This window comes from Orcinus orca, chromosome 6 (genome assembly GCF_937001465.1).
Source record: "Orcinus orca chromosome 6, mOrcOrc1.1, whole genome shotgun sequence".
NCBI lineage: Eukaryota > Metazoa > Chordata > Mammalia > Artiodactyla > Delphinidae > Orcinus > Orcinus orca.
This window is the reverse complement of record NC_064564.1, coordinates 96,120,573-96,141,082: the sequence shown is the minus strand read 5'-3', so window position 1 is coordinate 96,141,082 and position 20,510 is coordinate 96,120,573. Positions and strand designations below refer to the sequence as shown.

The window sequence follows — 20,510 nt, the reverse complement described above, 5'->3', positions numbered from 1 at the left end:
ATTCTTTTTGTTGCTGTGGTAAATGGGAATGTGTCCTTATTTTCTCCTTCTGATTTTTCATTCTTAGTGTATAGAAATGCAAGAGATTTCTGTGCATTAGTTTTGTATCCTGCTGCTTTACCAAATTCATTAATTAGGTCTAGTAGTTTTCTGGTAGTGTCTTTAGGATTCACTATGTATAGTATCATGTCATCTGCAAACAGTGACAGTTTTACTTCTTCTTTTCTGATATGTATTGCTTTTTTCTCTTTTTGTTCTCTGTTTGCTGTGGCTAAAACTTCCAAAACTGTGTTGAATAATAGTGCTGAGAGTGGACAACCTTGTCTTGTTCCTGATCTTAGAGGAAATGGTTTCCGTTTTTCACCATTGAGAACGATGTTGGCTGTGTGTTTGTCATATATGACCTTTATTAGGCTGGGTAAGTTCCCTCTTGCCTACTTTCTGGAGGGTTTTTATCATAAATGGGTGTTGAATTTTGTCAAAAGCCTTTTCTCCATCTATTGAGATGATTATATGTTTTTTCTTCTTCAGTTTGTTAATATGCTGTATCACATTGATTGATTTTCATATATTGAAGAATTCTTGCATTCCTGGGATAAACCCCACTTGATCATGGTGTAGGATCCTTTTAATATGCTGCTGGATGCTGTTTGCTAATGTTTTGTTGAGGATTTTTGCATCTATGTTCATCAGTGATACTGGCCCCTAGTTTTCTTTCTTTGTGATGTCTTTGTCTGGTTTTGGTATCAGGGTGATGTGGCCTCGTAGAATGAGTTTGGGAGTGTTCCTCCTTCTGCTGTAGTTTGGAAGATTTTGAGAAGGTTAGGTGGGAGGTATTCTCTAAATGTTTGATAGAATTTGCCTGTGAAGCCATCTAGTCCTGGGTTTTGTTTGTTGGAAGACTTTTAATCACAGTCTCAATTTCAGTGCTTGTGATTGGTCTGTTCATGTGTTTTACTTCTTCCTGGTTCAGTCTCGGAACGTTGTGCTTTCCTAAGACTTTGTCCATTTCTTCCAGGTTGTCCATTTTATTGGCATATAATTGCTTGTAGTTATCTCTCATGTTCCTTTGTATTTCTGCAGTGTCAGTTGTTACTTCTCCTTTTTCATTTCTAATTCTGTTGATTTGAGTCTTCTCCCATTTTTTCTTGATGAGTCTGGCTAATGTTTTATCAATTTTGTTTATCTTCTCAAAGGACCAGCTTTTAGTTTTATTGATGTTTGCTATTGTTTTCTTCATTTCTTTTTCATTTACTTCTGATCTGATCTTTATGATTTCTTCCTTCTGCTAACTTTGGGGGTTTTTTTGTTCTTCTTTCTCTAATTGCTTTAGGAGTAAGGTTAGGTTTTTTATTTGAGATGTTTCTTGTTTCTTGAGGTAGGATTGTATTGCTGTAAAATTCCCTCTAAGAACTGCTTTTGCTGCATCCCATAAGTTTTGGGTCATCATGTTTTCATTGTCATTTGTTTCTAGGTATTTTTTGATTTCCTCTTTGATTTCTTCAGTGATCTCTTGCTTATTTAGTAGCATATTGTTTAGTCTCCATGTGTTTGAATTTTTTAAAGATTTTCTCCTGTAATTGATATCTAGTGCCACAGTGTTCTGGTCAGAAAAGATACTTGATATGATTTCAATTTTCTTAAATTTACCAAGGCTTGATTTGTGACCCAGGATATGATACATCCTGGAGAATGGTCCACGAGCACTTGAGAAGAAAGTGTATTCTGTTGTTTTTGGATGGAATGTCCTATAAATATCTATTAAGCCCATCTTGTTTAATGTATCATTTAAAGCTTGTGTTTCCTATTTATTTTCATTTTGGATGATCTGTCCATTGGTGAAAATGGGGTGAAAAAGTCCCCTACTATGATTGTGTTACTGTTGATTTCCCCTTTTATGGCTGTTAGCATTTGCCTGATGTATTGAGGTGCTCCTATGTTGGGTGCATAAATATTTACAATTGTTATACCTTCTTTTTGGATTGACCCCTTGATCATTATGTAGTGTCCTTCTTTGTCTCTTTCAGTAGTCTTTATTTTAAAGTCGATCTTCTCTGATATGAGAATTGCTACTCCAGCTGTCTTTTGATTTCCATTTGCATGGAATATCTTTTTCCATCCCCTCACTTTCAGTCTGTATGTGTCCCTAGGTCTGAAGTGTGTTTCTTGTAGACAGCATATATACTGGTCATGTTTTTGTATCCATTCAGCTAGTCTGTGTCTTTTGGTTGGAACATTTAATCCATTTACATTTAAGGTAATTATCAATATGTATGTTCCTATTCCCACTTTCTTAATTGCTTTGGGTTTCTTATTGTAGGTCTTTTCCTTCTCTTGTGTTTCCTGCCTAGAGAAGTTCCTTTAGCATTTGTTGTAAAGCTGGTTTGGTGATGCTGAATTCTCTTAGCTTTTGCTTGTCTGTAAAGGTTTTAATTTCTCTGTTGAATCTGAATGAGATGCCTGCTGGGTAGAGTAATCTTGATTGTAGGTTTTTCCATTTCATCACTTTAATATGTCCTGCCACTGCCTTCTGCCTTGCAGAGTTTCTGCTGAAAGATCAGCTCTTAACCTTATGGGCGTTCCTTTGTATGTTATTTGTTGCTTTTCCCTTGCTGCTTTTAATATGTTTTCTTTGTATTTAATTTTTGATAGTTTGATTAATATGTGTCTTGGCGTGTTTCTCCTTGGATTTGTCCTGTATGTGACTCTGTGCTCCCTTGACTTGATTGACTATTTCCTTTGCCATCTTAGGGAAGTTTTCAACTATAAACTCTTCAAATATTTCCTCAGTCCCTTTCTTTTTCTCTTCTTCCTCTGGGACCCCTATAATTTGAATGTTCGTGCATTTAAAGTTTTCCCTTAGGTCTCTGAGACTGTCCTCAAGTCTTTTCATCTTTTTTTCTTTATTCTGCTCTGTAGTAGTTATTTCCACTAATTTATGTTCCAGGTCACTTATCCATTCTTCTGCCTCAGTTATTCTGCTATTTATTCCTTCTAGAGGATTTTTGATATCCTTTATTGTGTTGTTCATCATTGTTTGCTCTTTAGTTCTTCTAGGTCCTTTTTAAACGTTTCTTGTATTGTCTCCATCTATTTCCAAGATTATGGATCATCTTTACTCTCATTACTCTGAATTCTTTTCCAGGTAGGCTGCCTATTTCCTCTTCATTTGTTTGGTCTGGTGGGTTTTTACCTTGCTCCTTCATCTGCTGTGTGTTTCTCTGTCTTCTCATTTTGCTTAACTTACTGTGTTTGGGGTCTCCTTTTTGCAGGCTGCAGGCTCATAATTCCCATTGTTTTTGGTGTCTGCCCCCAGTGGCTATGGTTGGTTCAGTGGGCTGTGTAGGCATCCTGGTAGAGGGAACTGGTGCCTGTGCTCTGGTGGATGGGGCTGGATCTTGTCTTTTTGGTGGGTAGGACTGTGCCTGGTGGTGTGTTTTGGTGTGTCTGTGACCTTTTTATGTTTTTAGGCAGCCTCTCTGCTAAAGGGTGGGGTTGTGTTCCTGTCTTGCTAGTTGTTCGGCATGGGGTGTCCAGCACTGTAGCTTGCTGGTCATTGAGTGGAGATGCGTCTTAGCGTTGAGATGGAGATCTCTGGGAGAGCTCCTGCTGTTTGATATAACATGGATCTGGGAGGTCTCTGGTGGTCCAATATCCTGAAGTCGGCTTTCCCACCTCAGAGGCAAAGGCCTGGCACCTGGCCAGAACACAAAGACCCTGTCAGCCACATGGCTCAGAAGAAAAAGGAGAAAGGGAGAAAGGGAGAGGGAGAGAGGGAGAGAGGGAGAGAGGGAGAGGGAGAGGGAGAGGGAGAGGGAGGAAAGAAAGAAGGAAGGAAGGAAGGAAAAATAGATAAATAAAATAAAAATAATTATTTAAAATAAAAAAATTAAAAAGTAATAAAAAAAAGAAAGATGAGAGCAACCAAACCAAAAAACAAATCCACCAATGACAACAAGAGCTAAAAACTATACAAAAAACAAAACAAAACAATAAAATGGACAGACAGAACCCTAGGATAAATGGTAAAAGCAAAGCTATACAGACAAAATCACACAAAGGAGCATACACATACACACTCACAAAAAGAAAAAAAGGGAAAAAGAATATATATGTATATATATATAAAAAAAGAGAGCAACCAAATCAATAAAGAAATCTACGAATTATACTAAACTCTATATACTAAGTTAAGATAAACCTAAAACCGAAAACAAATTAGATGCAGAAAGAAACCCCAAAGTTTCTCCCAAAGTCCACCGTCTCAATTTTGGGATGATTTGTTGTCTATTCAGGTATTCCACGGATGCAGGGTACATCAAGTTGATTGTGGAGATTTAATCCACTGCTCCTGAGGCTGCTGGGAGGGATTTCCCTTTCTCTTCTTTGTTCGCACAGCTCCTGGGGCTCAGCTTTGGATTTGGCTCCGCCTCTGCATGTAGGTCGCCTGAGGGCATCTGTTCTTCACTCAGACAGGATGCGGTTAAAGGAGCAGCTGATTAGGGGGCTGTGGCTCACTCAGGCCGGGGGGAGGGAGGGGTACGGAATGCAGGGTGAGCCTGTGGCAGCAGAGGCCGGCGTGTCATTGCACCAGCCTGAGGCGCTCCGTGCATTCTCCCGGGGAAGTTGTCCCCGGATCACGGGACCCTGGCAGTAGCGGGCTGCACAGGCTCCCAAGACGGGAGGTGTGGGTAGTGACCTGGGCTTGCACACAGGCTTCTTGGTGGCTACAGCAGCAGCCTTAGTGTTTCATGCCTGTCTCTGGGGTCCGGGCTGATAGCCGTGGCTCGCGCCTGTCTCTGGAGCTTGTTTAGGCGGTGCTCTGAATCCCCCTCTCCTTGCGCACCCCGAAGCAATGGTCTCTTACCTCTTAGGTAGTTCCAGACTTTTTCCTGGACTGTATCCTGGCTAGCTGTGGCACACTAGCCCCCTTCAGGCTGTGTTCACGCAGCCAACCCCAGGCCTCTCCCTGGGATCTTTCCTCTGAAGCCTGAGCCTCAGCACCCAGCCCCCACCCGTCCCGGCGGGTGAGCAGACAAGCCTCTCGGGCTGGTGAGTGCTGGTCGGCACCAATCCTCGTGTGGGAATCTCTCCGCTTTGCCCTCCGCACCCCCGTTGCTGCGCTCTCTTCCGCGGCTCCGAAGCTTTCCCCCTCCACCACCCGCAGTCTCCGCTCGCGAAGGGGCTTCCTAGTGTGTGGAAACCTTTCCTCCTTCACAGCTCCCTTCCAGAGGTGCAGGTCCTGTCCCTATTCTTTTGTCTCTGTGTTTTCTTTTTTCTTCTGCCCTACCCAGGTACGTGGGGGAGTTTCTTGCCTTTTGGGAAGTCTGAGGTTTTCTGCCACGGTTCAGTAGGTGTTCTGTAGGAGTTGTTCCACATGTAGATGTATTTCTGATGTATTTGTGGGGAGGAAGGTGATCTCCATATCTTACTCCTCAGCCATCTTGAAGGTCTCCTGTATTTTTCAAATTTTCTATGATAAACACTTATTAAGTTTATGATCATAGCAGTGCCATAAATTTTACCTTTTCCATTTTTTCTTCCTATTTTTTTTTTTTTTTTTTTTTTGCGGTATGCGGGCCTCTCGCTGTTGTGGCCTCTCCCGTTGCGGAGCATAGGCTCCGGACGCACAGGCTCAGCGGCCATGGCTCACGGGCCCAGCCGCTCCGCGGCACGTGGGATCCTCCCGGACCGGGGCACGAGCCCGTGTCCCCTACGTCGGCAGGCGGACTCTCAACCACTGCGCCACCAGGGAAGCCCCCCTTCCTATTTTTTATGAAGAAATTTGTTAACTAAGTCTTGAGGGTTAACAAGATGTTAATGATTGATGTTTGACTAAGAGACTAATTCTGTTAAGAAATTTATTATCTTTCACACACCGTCAGGCAATTTGCTGAATGCAAATGAGAAAGATTTTTATTATTTAATAAGTCTGCCCTCTGCCTGGCAATGCGTTAGCAGTTCCAATTACTTTATTCATTTTAAAGTCAAAGACTTTTTTTTCAATGTAAATTCAAATTATACTCCTTCCCTTCAATCTCCTTTTCTTAATCTGTCTAAGTTAAGAATGCTGTCATTTCTTTTACCTGCATATAACAGCAGATGTGCAAGAGCTAATTAATTCTTTGGCTGGAGGGAATTGCCACACCCAGAGAACATCTGTCCAGCCCTCCAATTCCTTTGAGGCATACTTTGCCACACACGTGGAGAGTTTGTGCTGATAGTCCCTGCAGACTAGGGTTGGAGTTTTCCCAGGGCAGCTTGATGGATAGGGCAAGAGAGTAGAAGGGGCAAGGGAGTGATTATGAAGTACATCACAGAAACCCACCTGGGGAAGGAAAAAGTGAGGATATGATAGGGATGATGGAAAGTAACAAATTGTGGGCCAAAGAATTGTTGATGTGGGCATAGAGTAGAGTATGTGAGTTGGTAAGATAGGAGGTGGACATCGAAGAATGTGGTGTTAAGGAAAGAAATTCCAGACTGGTGTAGTATTGGTTGATAAGCTCCAAGATGTAACTAAGGATAGCAGTGAGAGGCCAGGCAATGGGTGAGTAATCTACATGGATGATGAAGTCACCAAGACTCTTATCAAGATGATGAGAGAAGTGGTGGGAGAAAAAGAGTCACCAAGTTCTAAACTGTTCAATGAATGAGGATACCAATAGTGAGGTGGGTCTAATGATACATCCTTCAGTGAAGCTGAGTTGTTTGTTTTTGTTTTGGAGTAGGAATTAGGGAGTGGGGAGGAGAAATGATGTGGAGGCAGCAAAGGGGATCAAGGAGGACATTACCCTATGAGATAAAACATAACTTATAACTCACATAACTCTAGAGACTCACCTTGGAGACTTAAAGCTGGCAACTTTTCTCCTTAGCTCTCATTCTTACTTTTTACCTTTCCAGTCTACCTAGTTTATAGCTTGGCTTCTCCCTCTTGATTCTAGATTCTCCTGTTGGCAAGGCCCCTCAGTGTTTGCCCAGTAAAAATGCTTAATGAATGTCAGTTAAAGAACTCATTTGATTAAAATGTGCTTAGGGAGCTTTCAGGATTTTGGTTTTCTACAAATTGGGAAACGAACTCTCTTTGGAAATCTGTTCCCTCAGAACCTCAGGTGGCCTCATCAAATCCCTCTGGGCTTTGAGTCTTTTAGTAGTTTTGGCTTGAATTCCTTATGTAGGCACTTACCTTTCCATCAGCATTTCTTTTCCTAAAATGACTTGTCTCATGTACCCTCCACCATTACTTGGTCTCTGGTATCCCGCAGGGGAAGGTCAGAGCCCCTCCACACATGCAGGCTCACTTGTCTTCTGAAATGCACATGCATGGTAATGTGTAACAGGCCTCTCTTGAATGGGATCTGGTTTTGTGTCCTGGCTCACCTAACTGAGATCTGTAGAAACTTATTAACATATGAAGAAATTAAGGATCAAAAAGATTGAAAAACTGGCCCAAGATCTTAGAACCCAATAAGTATTAAAAACCAGGTGATGAGATTATAAAATTTGGGCTTTCTCTATTACCCCCAAGTACTCCTCACATGTTTTCTATCAGTTGCTTTTGGGGGGGCACTTTTAATTCTAACAAAGTATCTAAGTGTGGGCCTCAAATCATTATTTCTATTATTTTTCTTTTTTTTTTTTTTTGCGGTACGCGGGCCTCTCACTGTTGTGGCCTCTCCCGTTGCGGAGCACAGGCTCCGGACGCACAGGCTCAGCAGCCATGGCTCATGGGCCCAGCCGCTCCACGGCATGTGGGATCTTCCCGGACCGGGGCACGAACCCGTGTCCCCTGCATCAGCGGGCGGACTCTCAACCACTGCGCCACCAGGGAAGCCCTATTTCTTTTATTTTTCAACTCAAATGGAACCTATATAAGAATGACAGTAACAAATCCACCCCTGTGCATCAGTAACCTGCACATCTTCCTGTTAATAGAATGTGTCTTTAAACTGCATGACCACTGTTTTATATTGAGTCAGCCCCTAATGTTATTTCTGTCATAAACAATGGTCCAGGTGCTCAGTGTTTGGGAGGAAACACCTTTCCTGCATAGCTTGGTCATGTGATGATGGGCGATTAGGATAACTGTGACTTCATTGCAATCATGAATTAGGCAACCAGGAGATCACATGTGGGGCATAGGGTGATCTGCCTAACACAAGCCATTTTCCATAAGCTACTCCTCTGTAGAAATCAGGGGTTTTCAAGTCATAAAGCTATATACAGTATGTCATGGTTCTGCCCAATGGGCAAGGAAAAGGGGCAACTCATTTAAAGTAGAAAGGGCATGAGACTTGGAATCAAATGTGGATTAGAATCCTGGCCCTGAAAGTTTCTGCCTGTGGATCACCTAATCTTTCTTAGTGTCAGAGTTCTCAACAATAAAACGTGATTCTGATATCCCTTTCTTAGGTCAATAGTGAAAAACATATGGAGTGCCCATATATAGGTTCTAAAAGTATTACTTTGTATAAAAGGTTTTCTAGAGGATTGAAATCTTACTATTTGTTTCAGAAGTGACTTGGTACAAATAACATTTAAAATTATAACTTCCTTTCAGTGCAATATTTTTAATATATTAAAGCAAGGACTGTGACATGGCTATTTGAATGAAGTTGTTTTTCCTTATGTTTTACATGTTTTGTGGGTTTCTAGATGTTGGGTTCAGTTTTTTTCAACATAGAAAAGCAGTGATATTCCTGATATGGTTTTGTGTATCTTAACACAGTAGGCAAGAACAGATATTTGGTGAAAGTTAGTGTTCTTAAGAAATCAGAGTATAATTAAACGTTGCTTTCTTACTATTACACAACAATAAGAACTCACAAAATGTACAAAGGACTTTCAGGTCAATTATCGTCTTAGAACTAAATCCTCAACACTCCTGAGAACTAGGAGGATTAGCGTTTGCTCTTGACCTTAATCTTGATCTGATATTTGAGATATCAGCCTCTAATTAAAATGTATTTATCTTTACACAAATTCATCTAAAAATATAATTCTTGGCCTATTTTATAGACAAAATGGATCACATGTATTATCTTCATTGTAATTCTCAAATTCTCCTTGCTAATTTTCAACTTTTCAACCTCTACATACACATCTGTAAATCTTGTCCATCAACTCAAAATAATAGTGTTTATGCTGCTTGGAGTGGGCTGTGCGTTTAGAGGGAAAGCTAACTAGTGCCCTTTCATCCTCTGCAATGCCACCTAACAACTGTCAAAATAATAGTATCCTAGGCCTGTGAGATCCAAAGGCAAGTCTTGGTTTTGTGAAAGGGGAAATACAACGAAAAGAAAACAAGCTGTGGAGTTCACCTGAGCCAAGCAGCGCTCCATCCTGTTTATTATTTGCAGAGAGCTGGTGTTATTTCAGCCATGTTGTCATTTTGAATATGCTACTGCAGTACTGCTGTAGCCATTGAAATTCCTGCCATTACTGTGAGACTTATCATTGTAACCCCATGTTCCAGGGATGGGCTTTTTGGCCGTTGCTACTGACATATATGCAGGGGATGAAAAAGAGCCTCCAAATTAGCTGTGTGTGTGTGTGTGTGTGTGTGTGTGTGTGTGTGTATGTGTATGCATGTGTGCATGCTTACGTGTGCATGTGTGGTTGGTTAGAGGGGAGGAGGGGCCACAATATTAGTTACTTAGTTTCAGGTAATCAGTTTCATAGTCTCAGCGTTGGAGGAATGTTTAAATGCCATCAAGACTAGTGAACCCTTATTCATCAGTTTTGGCCTCAAAATATTATACAAACTATAAATTCACTTCTTAAAATTACAAAATACATATAAGCAAAATGGAAACAACAACAACTATAATTTCACCACTCATGGATAAGTATAGTTAGGAATTAGGTACATAACTGTCCAGAGTCTTTTCTGTGGATTAGATTGTACTATACCTCACTATTTACTTAACAATATATTGCTAAGTATATAAAATACATAGCAGCTACATCTAATTTTTATAGTGTTCCATTGTCTAGGTTTACCATACTTTTTGTAACTAATCCTCTATTGTTGGATTTTAGTTTCTCTTTTTTTGCTATTATAAATTATGTGAAATGAACATCCTTGTACATACATCCTTTCACACCCAACTGATCCTTGAAAACTTCCAGTATTGGGAAACTGCCTATTGCCATTGACCTACCCACAGCAGATCTCACTAGGGTATGGGTTCTAGAAATGCGACCCTTAACTGAATCTGCATGATATAGGGTCTCTGGAGCATGGTCCCTGTCACAGTGTGTTCCCATGGTTCTTCTGTTCTCTTCATATTCTCTAATGTCACCAATTACATACTTCCAGTAATGGCTTCCTCCATTAGACTGTGGTTGCTCAGTCTTCCCAGGCTATAGGACTATTTATGATGTCAACAATGTCACACATTGTCAAAGGTCTTCTGTCTATCTCTAATTCACAAGTTGTCATCTTTTCCCCAACCAACTATTTTATTGCTTTATCAATGATTATGTCCATGTTAGTGAAAATGAAAAGCAATTAAAAAAAACCCGAGTTACAAGTACAGACTTAACTGTGTAACAAAGGGCACTAAGCCACTGATGGGTAAATACTCCCAGGAGGTAGCAGGCTGAACAGAGAGCCTCTGAGAGCTTCTCTGAGCATTTACAAGATGCCCTGCTTAGGAAGTCAGAGGGCAAGTTCTTGAGTGAGAGCTAGGAAACGTAAGGAGTCTCTGTAGCTGGGCCATCTGTCAGGGCTGTAGTGGAGGTAAGATTCTGAATATCTGGCAGGACAGTAGACTGCTCTGTATTTTCTGTCTAAGCTCACCCTGACCAATTTCTAGCATACAGGAGTAGGTCCAAGCAAATCACTTCTCTGGGGCAAACCAAGTGACTTTGGCTGATCTAGGCAGTAAGGCATGGAGAGGAGAGCAGGAACTTCATCAATCAGCATGTAGTCCAGGCAAGCCTGCTAAAGCCCTCCTGATTATCTGCTAATCTTCACCCTTGGTTTCTTCTCCCATTTTCTTGAAGGAGTCTTAAGATGTGGAAAATTTTGCAATTTAATAACAACCAGCAGGAAAAATTAACCTGGAAAATCCAGATCTATTCTTAGATAGTTTTTGTGTTCCACTGTGGATCAAAATTGCCTGAGTGTGTGCATGTGGGCACACACACACATACAGAGGCATAAAAAGTGGCCATGGTAGATAAATCACTCATGTTGCAGAGCACTCAGTTCAAGGTTGGGGGTATAGTTCCCTTTGATACAACCTGCTTGATAGCTCTTGTTGGCTGAAAGCATAAAACAGCACCTAGAGCATGTACACACAGGGCACTGTTAGATAATTACATATATATTCATTTATTTTAGAAAATATTTTAGAGACAGAAAGTTTTATTGGATTGGTACTGTTTAGGAATAATGTAAAATGGACTGGAGTATATTATGTTAAAGCTGTCCTCCGGCACTAATTGGCCTTAGTTCTCTCCTCTTGGCATTGCTTAGAATATGTCTCTATGATTGATTGTCAGAGATTAGAAATGGTTCCTGGGTCTTCTCTTATAGTGAGGTAATAGCTGTGTTTTAGTTTCAGTCAATACTGTATTTCAAGTGTCATATGTAAATGTGTAGTTCTGTACCTCCTGGTTTTGAGAAGGGCAGTAGATGATCGACACAGAGGGCACTGACAGTCTGAAGTGGTGAGTGTGGAGGTGAGAAGTGGTGCAGAAAGGGAAATAAGGAAGGCAGTTGACAAAAGGGAAATATCCTGGACTGGGGCCCTGTCCTGTCTTTTCAGTTCAGCTACTCCTGGAATGGTCCAAAGAAGAAAGAAGCCAAGGCATCCACCATTTGGTGTCATACCTGGACAGCCCAGCCTGTCTCATTACATGACGTTTCCATACACAGGTGTGTTACAAAGCCTACAAGTCAAAATCAGTAGCTAAAATGAGAGACTCATCAGTAAAAATGATAGTATCTGTGGATCGAAACTTCATTTTGTAGATGAGAAATCTGAAACACAGAGAGGGGATGGGATGTGAGGCCACTCAGTGAAGTGAGTGCAGAACTCAGCTCTCCTGTTTTCCAGGTTGATGTCCTTCTCCAAGTGACATTTTGGGAAGATTGTGAAGTGAAGCGGTTTAGGTTAGCAGCTACATTTGGTGACCGGTGTTCTCTAAAAACCGTCCTAAACAAGAAACTACTTAGATAATTGCACAGAAGATATTTGGCACATTGGAATTCCTTTATTCTAAAAAACTACACATTTTTCTTTTCTGGTTTTGCCAATTAGATTTATGGTTTGGCTATTGGTCTAGCAGGCAACAAGATGTATGGTTGTTTTGCTAGGTTGCTAAATACCTTTCTTCACTCTCTTCTGAAGAGAATTTTCTGCTATTCCTCTGTGGAATGTTTTTGTCATTCGTTACAAAAAGCAGGCACGCAAAATCATAGAATCACAAGCAAACCTCCCTGGTCCCATCAACATTTGAGTAGTAGTGCCCTTATACTTCCATAAACAATGGTTTACCAGGGGATTTTGATGCTGCTCCTGTTATGCTCTGGGAAATGGTTCTTATGATTCCTATTTCGGGGCTGTGGAAACTGAGGCTCAGGAAGGGAATTTATGTGTTCTGAGCATTTGTGCAGATTCTCTGTAACTCAGGTTTCAGAGAGGCAGCAAGAGGAACAAGGGTCTCCATTTATCCCACCTACTACATTCCCATTTGGAGCCCCCCATTTTGGGCCCATCCAGAATTACATCCAGTCCTTCCTTTATCTCCTTTCAGTTTAGCAAACCTAATCATTTCAGCTTCCCATATGCTCAACATTAGTTGTCCAGATGAGCTGAGAGCGTAGGTCATTGCAAGGCTTGATCAAACCTCATTTCACATTTTCTCAAAATGTAGGCAGTTAACTAGGGCCTTGGCATTCTTTGGTTGTATCAGCTATTTGAAGAGTTTATTTTCTTGGTTGGTTGTACTTTCCCCCTTAGTATTTGAATTGAATTTATCTCCCATTTTATTCCTATTTTATTATACTTTCATTGCTCTGCCATTAAAAAAAATAAAACCATGCTTGAATCAGTTTTTAACACATGGTGTCTGAGGTTGGAAGACATGATTTTGTTTCCCAGTTCTTCCTCTCTCCAGATTTGTGACATTGGCTAAGTCTAGTCCCCACTTTGGGCTTTAATTTCTTCACCTGTAATATTAGGGTTTTGGACTAGGTGACCTTTAAGGGCTCTTTCTGGTCTGAAATGCTCTACTTGCATATTTCTTTCTTTTTTTAAATCAATATTGACTTTCTAAACTGAAGTTGATGGTCAGGACTTTTGGTCTAGGACTTTTTTTTAGCAGCATTTGATTATTTTGTTTTAGATTGAAGGATATGGGAACCAGGCAGGTCTGGCCAGGATGGCCTCAGTTTGGGATAATCTCTATATGGTATCTGGGTTTCTAAGAAATTGTCCAGGCAAAGCCCTCTCAGCTCCAGATCCCTGAAGACATTGTGTCAGTTGCTGTAGTCTCCTGCACTGCTCAGTGTCATGATTTGACAGGCTGGGGATATGGATGCTTTCAAAGTATGACAAAACTTGGGAAGGGGAAGCTGGGGATGAAGTGAGAGAGTAGCACTGATGTACATACACTACCAAATGTAAAATGGATGGCTAGTGGGAAGCTGCTGCATAGCACAGGGAGATCAGCTCGGTGCTTTGTGACGACCTAGAGGGGTGGGATAGGGAGGGTGGGAGGGAGGCTCAAGAGGGAGGGGATATGGGGATATATGTATACATATAGCTGATTCACTTTGTTGTACAGCAGAAACTAACACAACATTGTAAAGCAGTTATACTACAATAAAGATATTAAAACAAAAAACAAAGTATCACAAAACTCTTAGCAAACTGTTAACAGGTAGAATTGCAGAATTTTTATTTGGTTATTTCTTTAAAAAAAAACATGCTTTACTACTTCATTGATTATGAACTCTGTGAGGTGAAACTTCATATCCTCATTTTATACAGAGAATGTTTCTGAGGTCCAGAGAATGAGTAAGTGAGAAAGCTGTGATGGCCTAACTCCATCTCTCTTTCTCCATTTGAAACCTGCCATTTTAGGTTAAGTTTGTGAAGTTAATCTAACATTGTGCCAAGACTTTGAGTCACAAAGGTGCCTTCCCCTGTGTTAGAGTCAGAGACAGAATTCAAGTTAAAACTCTATTAACCTGAGAAGTGGCTCTACTCTTCTCAAATAATCTTGTTTCACACCAGGCGCCATTTGGGGGAAGCCAGTTGGCCTCAGGTGCCATGAGGCCATTTGGCCATTGCCCCAGAGAATAATATCCAAACTCCATAGCCTGGCATTCAAGGCTGTTCAAACTTGAGTTACAACCTATTTACCTTAATCATGTTTAAGCCTGGCTGGCTCATGGTTCTAAGCCTTTCTAGCCTATTCTTGATCTGCTATGATTTACTCTAGTATACAGCTGACACTTGACTCCATCTCCAGTAACTATCCCTATCCCACCCTAACATTTTAGACTCAGTGTGAATACTTGGTATCCCCAGTTTATCTCAAGGACGTGGCCTGGAGCTTCCTTCATGTTCTTTAGCTTCTTTCCCAGAGAAAGATACCTTTATCTGCCTTTTGGAACTCACCTTCTGGTTCCAAGTTGCTTGGCTGGCCTTCTAGAGTACCTACTGGGGTGGCCCAGAAGTAGGGAATTCAGGACAAACATTGTAGATTCCCTGAGTGCCTCCTCTGTGCCAAGCTTGGGCTAAGCTGGGGATATAGAGATGGATTAGACACTCTCCTGCCCTAAAGGAACCTAGGACCTGGTGGAGAATAAAACTGTCTAAATAAATAAGGGTAGTAATATGTTGTGGGTGCTAAGAGAGAAATCCATATGGAGTGAGTGAGGAGTATAGAGAAGGGGCAAGTCAGTTGTGCCAGAGCTGTAGAGATGGTTGAGGAAAGCTTTAGAGATAAGGTTCTGTGTCCCCAGGGACATCCCACGTGAGGAAGGACTGCTTCATACAGAACCAAATTTCCTTCCTGGGACCAGGGAATAGATTCTCTAGAAAAATGAAGTCACTGGTTTGTTAATTAGGCCTTTGCAGACAGAGTAATGTGAGAATAAGATCAGAGTCTCTTGGATGGAAATCTTGGCATGTGGGATGCAGAGTGCTCCATGGCCAGCCAGCCTGGCTGTGGGTCTAATTAGGTCTTCTTCAGAGAGGGGAAATTCCCAGCAGCGGCCGCAGTGGAAATGCTAAATGTGGAAGGCTGACAGAACAAGACTTGCTTTATCTGACTGAAATGAGGGGGAAGTGGCTCTTGATGTGACCTTTCTTCCATGTAGGGTTGTCTTTTAGACTTGGAAAAACTGGCTCAGAAACAAAATGCCAAGTGAAATGATAGGTCCAGAACATCAGTGGATAGTAGTTTCCCCAAGACTGTTCTTCTTCATGTGTGTTATCTGAGAAAGGCACGTTCAGGTGTCTGCCCAGCCCCCCTCCCCACTTCACATGCAGAGGGTGTTGAGTTGCCTGGCTCTCTGAGAGGGGTGTTTCACCGGACACACTTTTCCATGGTGATGTTGGTGGCAGGGCCCAGTGTCTCTGCAGGAAGTGGAGTGGTGAGAGGAATGGAAAAGAACAATGTTTTCCAGCAGGACCATTACCTTATGGAAACTGTGACACTGATTCGCAAATATCTCTTTTCTCTGACTACCTAGGGCTTTTATTAACATCAGACACCATGATGTTTATGATTCAGAGTTGATGAAATAAAGCTATCGTCAATTAAAATGTACACAAGTTAATCTCAGGATCATACTGTTGAGTGAAAAATAAAAGGCATGGAAGAATACAGACAGTATGATTTTATATAAAGGTAAAAAAATAAACTAAATATGTTTGTGTGTTTGTGTGGTATAAAGATGCAAACGTGTACAACTGTAAAATTAAGGAAGAAAATGAAAAACACAAAATTAGAGAAGGTGATTACTAATTTTGAGAGGGAGGGAATGTTTGGGTTGGGGTGGGGCACCCACAGAGAATTTCAAATTAATAATAATATTCTTTTTAAGATAATGAGCAGTGAGAACAGAGGTGTTCATTGTTTGGTAACTCTTTATATGTTACATATATTTTATGAATATTATGAATATTTACCATATTTAGTTAAACAATTAAACTGAACTCTTCTAACTAACAGGAGTGGGTAGAATGTGTATGGGGAGAGAGGTAAGTGTGTGGCTTATACCCATACATTTGAAGGAAGGACACTTTATTGGTTGCCCGCTTACTGTGAGTCAGCATGACCATGGCTTTCTTTATATAAGCAATTGCTGTATACTTTGAATAAAACCCTGTGTGTAGGGACTTCCCTGGTGGGGCAGTGATTAAGAATTCACCTGCCACTGCAGGGGACAAGGCTTCCATCCCTGGTCCGGGAAGATCCCGCATGCCGCAGAGCAACTAAGCCTGTGCACCACAACTACTGAGCCTGTGCTCTAGAGTCCACGAGCCACAATTACTGAGCCCATGAGCCACAACTACTGAGCCCATGTGTCACAACTACTGAAGCCTGTGCGCCTAGAGCCCATGCTCTGCAACAAGAGAAGCCACTGCAATGAGAAGCCTGCGCACAGCAAGGAAGAGTAGCCCCCGCTCACCACAAGTAGAGAAAGCCCACATGCAGCAATGAAGACCCAACACAGCCAAAAAAAAAAAAAAAAAAACCAAACCCATGTGTAAAAACTGAACCCAGGTACCCCTCTTGAATCAAAAGGTTTTTCTCTCCCTGACGTGGGAAGTAGGAATGAAATAATATAAGGTAAAAAAAGGGCAAGGTACAAAACTATGCACAGAGTTTCATTCTGATATTGTTTATGTGCACATGTTAAAAAGGCTTGGAAAGCGTCTATTAAAGTATTTTAAAGGAGCTATTTCTTGAATATCTTTTCAGGAGAGAAGATGGATTTTACAAGCAGCTGTCCTGTTGGTCTATTTCATTTCCCCCCATTTCTGGTTTGGTGAGTCCATCCTCTCCACCATTTTGTGCTGCCCAATGGGAGCACTGCTTTCTTTTCTTTATGTTTTAATTGTCTATGGAAGATTCTCCTTTCTGCTTTCCAAAAATGATGAAAATTTAATTGGTCTCTGGAGCGTGTTAGTGAATTCAGGAGCCAGGAGACCAGCCTAGGAGTAAGGAAATATTCAGGCTGGACAGAGGATTGTCATGGGAAATCCAGTGTGTATGGTCCTGGCAAGCACAGCACAGGCCAATAGTAGCTCGCTTCTCACCTATTCCCTCTTTCTTTTTCAGTCTACTCCACTGTCCCAGGTTAGGTTTCCTGTGTAGCAGACTGAGACGTAGATTCGTGTACTGGAGATGTATTAGAGAGTGTTCTTGGGACCAACATCTGGGGAAGGGAAGGGAAGAGGGGGATATGAGAAATGGGAGGGAAGGGAGGGAAGGAAGCAGGATTGGGTGGAGGGAGAACTCAGGCTGGAATGTAGTCTCAGTGGAAACCTCAGCAGACCCTGCAGGGAATCATGAAGATGAGATAATAACCCTTCAGAGCTGTTCAAAGTTAGGGTGAGAGGGCTGGACCTTTATACCTGATGTCAGTCAGACACTGGATGCTGGCCACCTCAGGAAATGGGCATGACCTTGGATGAGGGGTCTCTCCAGCTGAGGCAATCCCCAAGGTGGGCGCCAACAGCAGTCCCAGCAACTTCATCCCAAGTCCTTCATTCTCGAAGTGGGATCTGGGTGGCATGTTATACCATACCTGCAATCCGATTATTTTTTTGTTAAAACATGAATTTAATAATGTAACCTGCTGCTGAAAATTCTTCTGTGGCTCTCCATTGCCCACAGGAAAAGGACCAGACCCTTACCTTGGCGTCTCATGGCTTTTTGCACTCTGATCCCAATTCTTTCTTTCTGACAGTATTCCCCACCCTTGTCCATAACCTAAGAGAAACACACCATGTTCCAGTTACATCAGCATTTTCACATGCTGAATGTACACCTTTATATACCCTGTTTCCTCTGTCTGAATATCTTTACTCTCTCAAATTCTTACTCAGTCTTCAAACCTAAGCTCAAATGTCCCTTTGTCTGGAAGGTCTCCAGGCAGTCTTTCCTTTCTGTGGGTTTTCACGTCCCATTTTCCTTCTCTACTCACATTATTTTCTCTTTCTTTTCTCTTCTTCTCTCCTCTCCTTACTTCTGCTTCTTCTCCTTGTTCCTGCACAACTCTTCCCCCATTTTCTCTGATTTCTCTCAAGTTCATTATGCAGGCCTTTACTGTGTCACTTATTCCGGTATGCTCTAATTATTTGACTAAGAATAGCTGGCATATCAACATCAGTGTCACAGGGCCTCTTGCTTTATTAGGCGAGTTATGCAGCTTTTCTTAGAAATAGTATCAGAGTTGTTCCCAGTACCTTCCACCTCAAGTAAGAGGCAGCTTATTCGTAGTTATTTGTTTTCGTATCTGACTCCTCCAGTAGAGTGAGAGCGATTTAAGGCCAGGGGGTCTGCCTGTCATCATGTGTACCCTATGCCTAGCAAAGCCCTGTGGTAAGGGGTGGCTTCATTCAATGTCTGCTGAATGAATGAATATTGCTACATATGCCTTGCTTTTCATTAGAGAAAAGGGTTGATGCTGAAATGAAAGTGAGTTCCTTTGTTAAAGAATCAGAAAAAGGATGATAATAAATGACCACATTCCTTTCTAATATGCTCAGCTTTTTATTGCTGGGTTGATGTCACTGATGAGTTAATTTGTGTGATAAATGATCTGTTGCAAATGTAGACGTTCACTTATTCCCATTTGTCCCATATACACATTGGTAGTGGATGCTGATTGAGGTCCTACCATGTGCCAGGCTCTGCATTCATAATTTCTAATCCTCAGAATAATCCTACTAGATAGATATTGGTACACCCATTTTGCAGGTGAAGCAAATGAGGCTCAGAAAGGTTCAGCTAAGTTGTCTGAGATGATACACTTTCCAGTGACCAGAATTTGAACCAGGGCAACCTGATTCCAGAGATCTCCCACTTCTTATTACTTCCTACTGCTGAAATTCAGTGTACTGATACCATTAGTGCATATAGGCGATAAGAAGTACTTACCTGTTAGAGGTGGAAGTCTTTTTCGAGAGCAATTCTGCTATCTTTTCAAAGAAAGGCCACATAGTTCATATGTTAAAATGAAGCGCTGCTACTTTGATGTTGACATTCTGTCTAGAAGTGGGCAAATTAAATTTTGTCTGTGTGTAATTTCTTCAACTATGAATTAGTGAGAGAGTGGGTGAGAGTCATTATGAAAAAGAGTAATCTTAAAATACTCTGAAATATGAAAATATAATGAAACAATTCTACATTATCATTATATATTATTATTACCAGGAAAATGCTGCTGCTAATAGCTTATCATCATAGTGATTTCTCCATGCCAGGCACTATGCCAGGTGCTTTCTATGCATCATCCCATTTAATCCCCACAGCAACCCATGAGGTAAATGTGATTATCATAGGTACCCTGTGACCTAGCACTCTTCCTCTTAGGTATTTACGTGAGAGAAATGAAAATAATAGTCCACAAACATACTTGCATAAGAATGTTAATAGTACTTTCATTCATCAGATGTCTGTTAATAGGAGACGAGATAAACAAACTGTGGCATGTTGGCATATTACTCAGCAACAAAAAGGAAGTACCATTGATATATGCAACAGCATAGGTGGATCTCAAAACCATTATGCTGAATGACGAGTATATAGTTTCACAAAAGTACGTGCTATGTTGTTCCATTTAAATGAAGTTTTAGAACAGGCTTCTGTTGGTGGAAAAACATCAGGACAGTGGTTACCTTTGGGATGTAAGCTTGAAGAAGGCATAAGGGAATTTTCTGGGGTGATGGAAATGTTCTATGTCATGAATAGGGGCTTAGGTTATGCAGGGACATGCATTTGTCAGAACTCATCGAAGGGTATTAAAGGTTGTGCAAATCATTGTGTGTAAATTTTACCTAAAACATTGCAAACAAATATTGAACTCTGGTTAATCATATGCCCAAATAATTAGAGGTAAAATGTACTGATGTCTGTAACTTTTCTTGAAATGCATCAGAAATAAAATGGTTTGATGGTTAGAGAGAGATGGTTAGATGGCTAGATATGTGATAAAGCAAGTATAGTAAATTCCAGTATAGGATCTAGTTGGTGGATATCATGGGTATTCATGATGAATTTCTTTCAACTTTGATATATGTTTGAAATATTTCATTAAAAATGTTGGAAAATGAAATAATAGATATCCAAAGAGGGAGGGTAATTAGAATAAACTAGAAAAAAGTACCCTGTTTAGTCCTTTTTCTGATACAAAATAAGCGCTTTCACCCAACAAAGCTCAGAGGACTCTCTCTTGCCTCCACACTGGAGTCAGAACTCCATCACCTTCCGGCGTTTTACTTCTTGGTCCTGCCTGATGTTCAGTTAAT

General features: G+C 41.2%; 1 long non-coding RNA gene across 1 annotated transcript in view; it reads left to right on the top strand.

The window, feature by feature from the left end:
* Nucleotides 1–20,510, top strand: part of LOC117201930 (uncharacterized) — a 452,276-nt gene that overhangs the window by 142,886 nt on the left and 288,880 nt on the right. Inside the window, exon 2 of the long non-coding RNA XR_007477893.1 lies at nt 16,957–17,023. This is a non-coding gene — a long non-coding RNA (uncharacterized LOC117201930). The remainder of the gene's footprint in view (nt 1–16,956; nt 17,024–20,510) is intronic.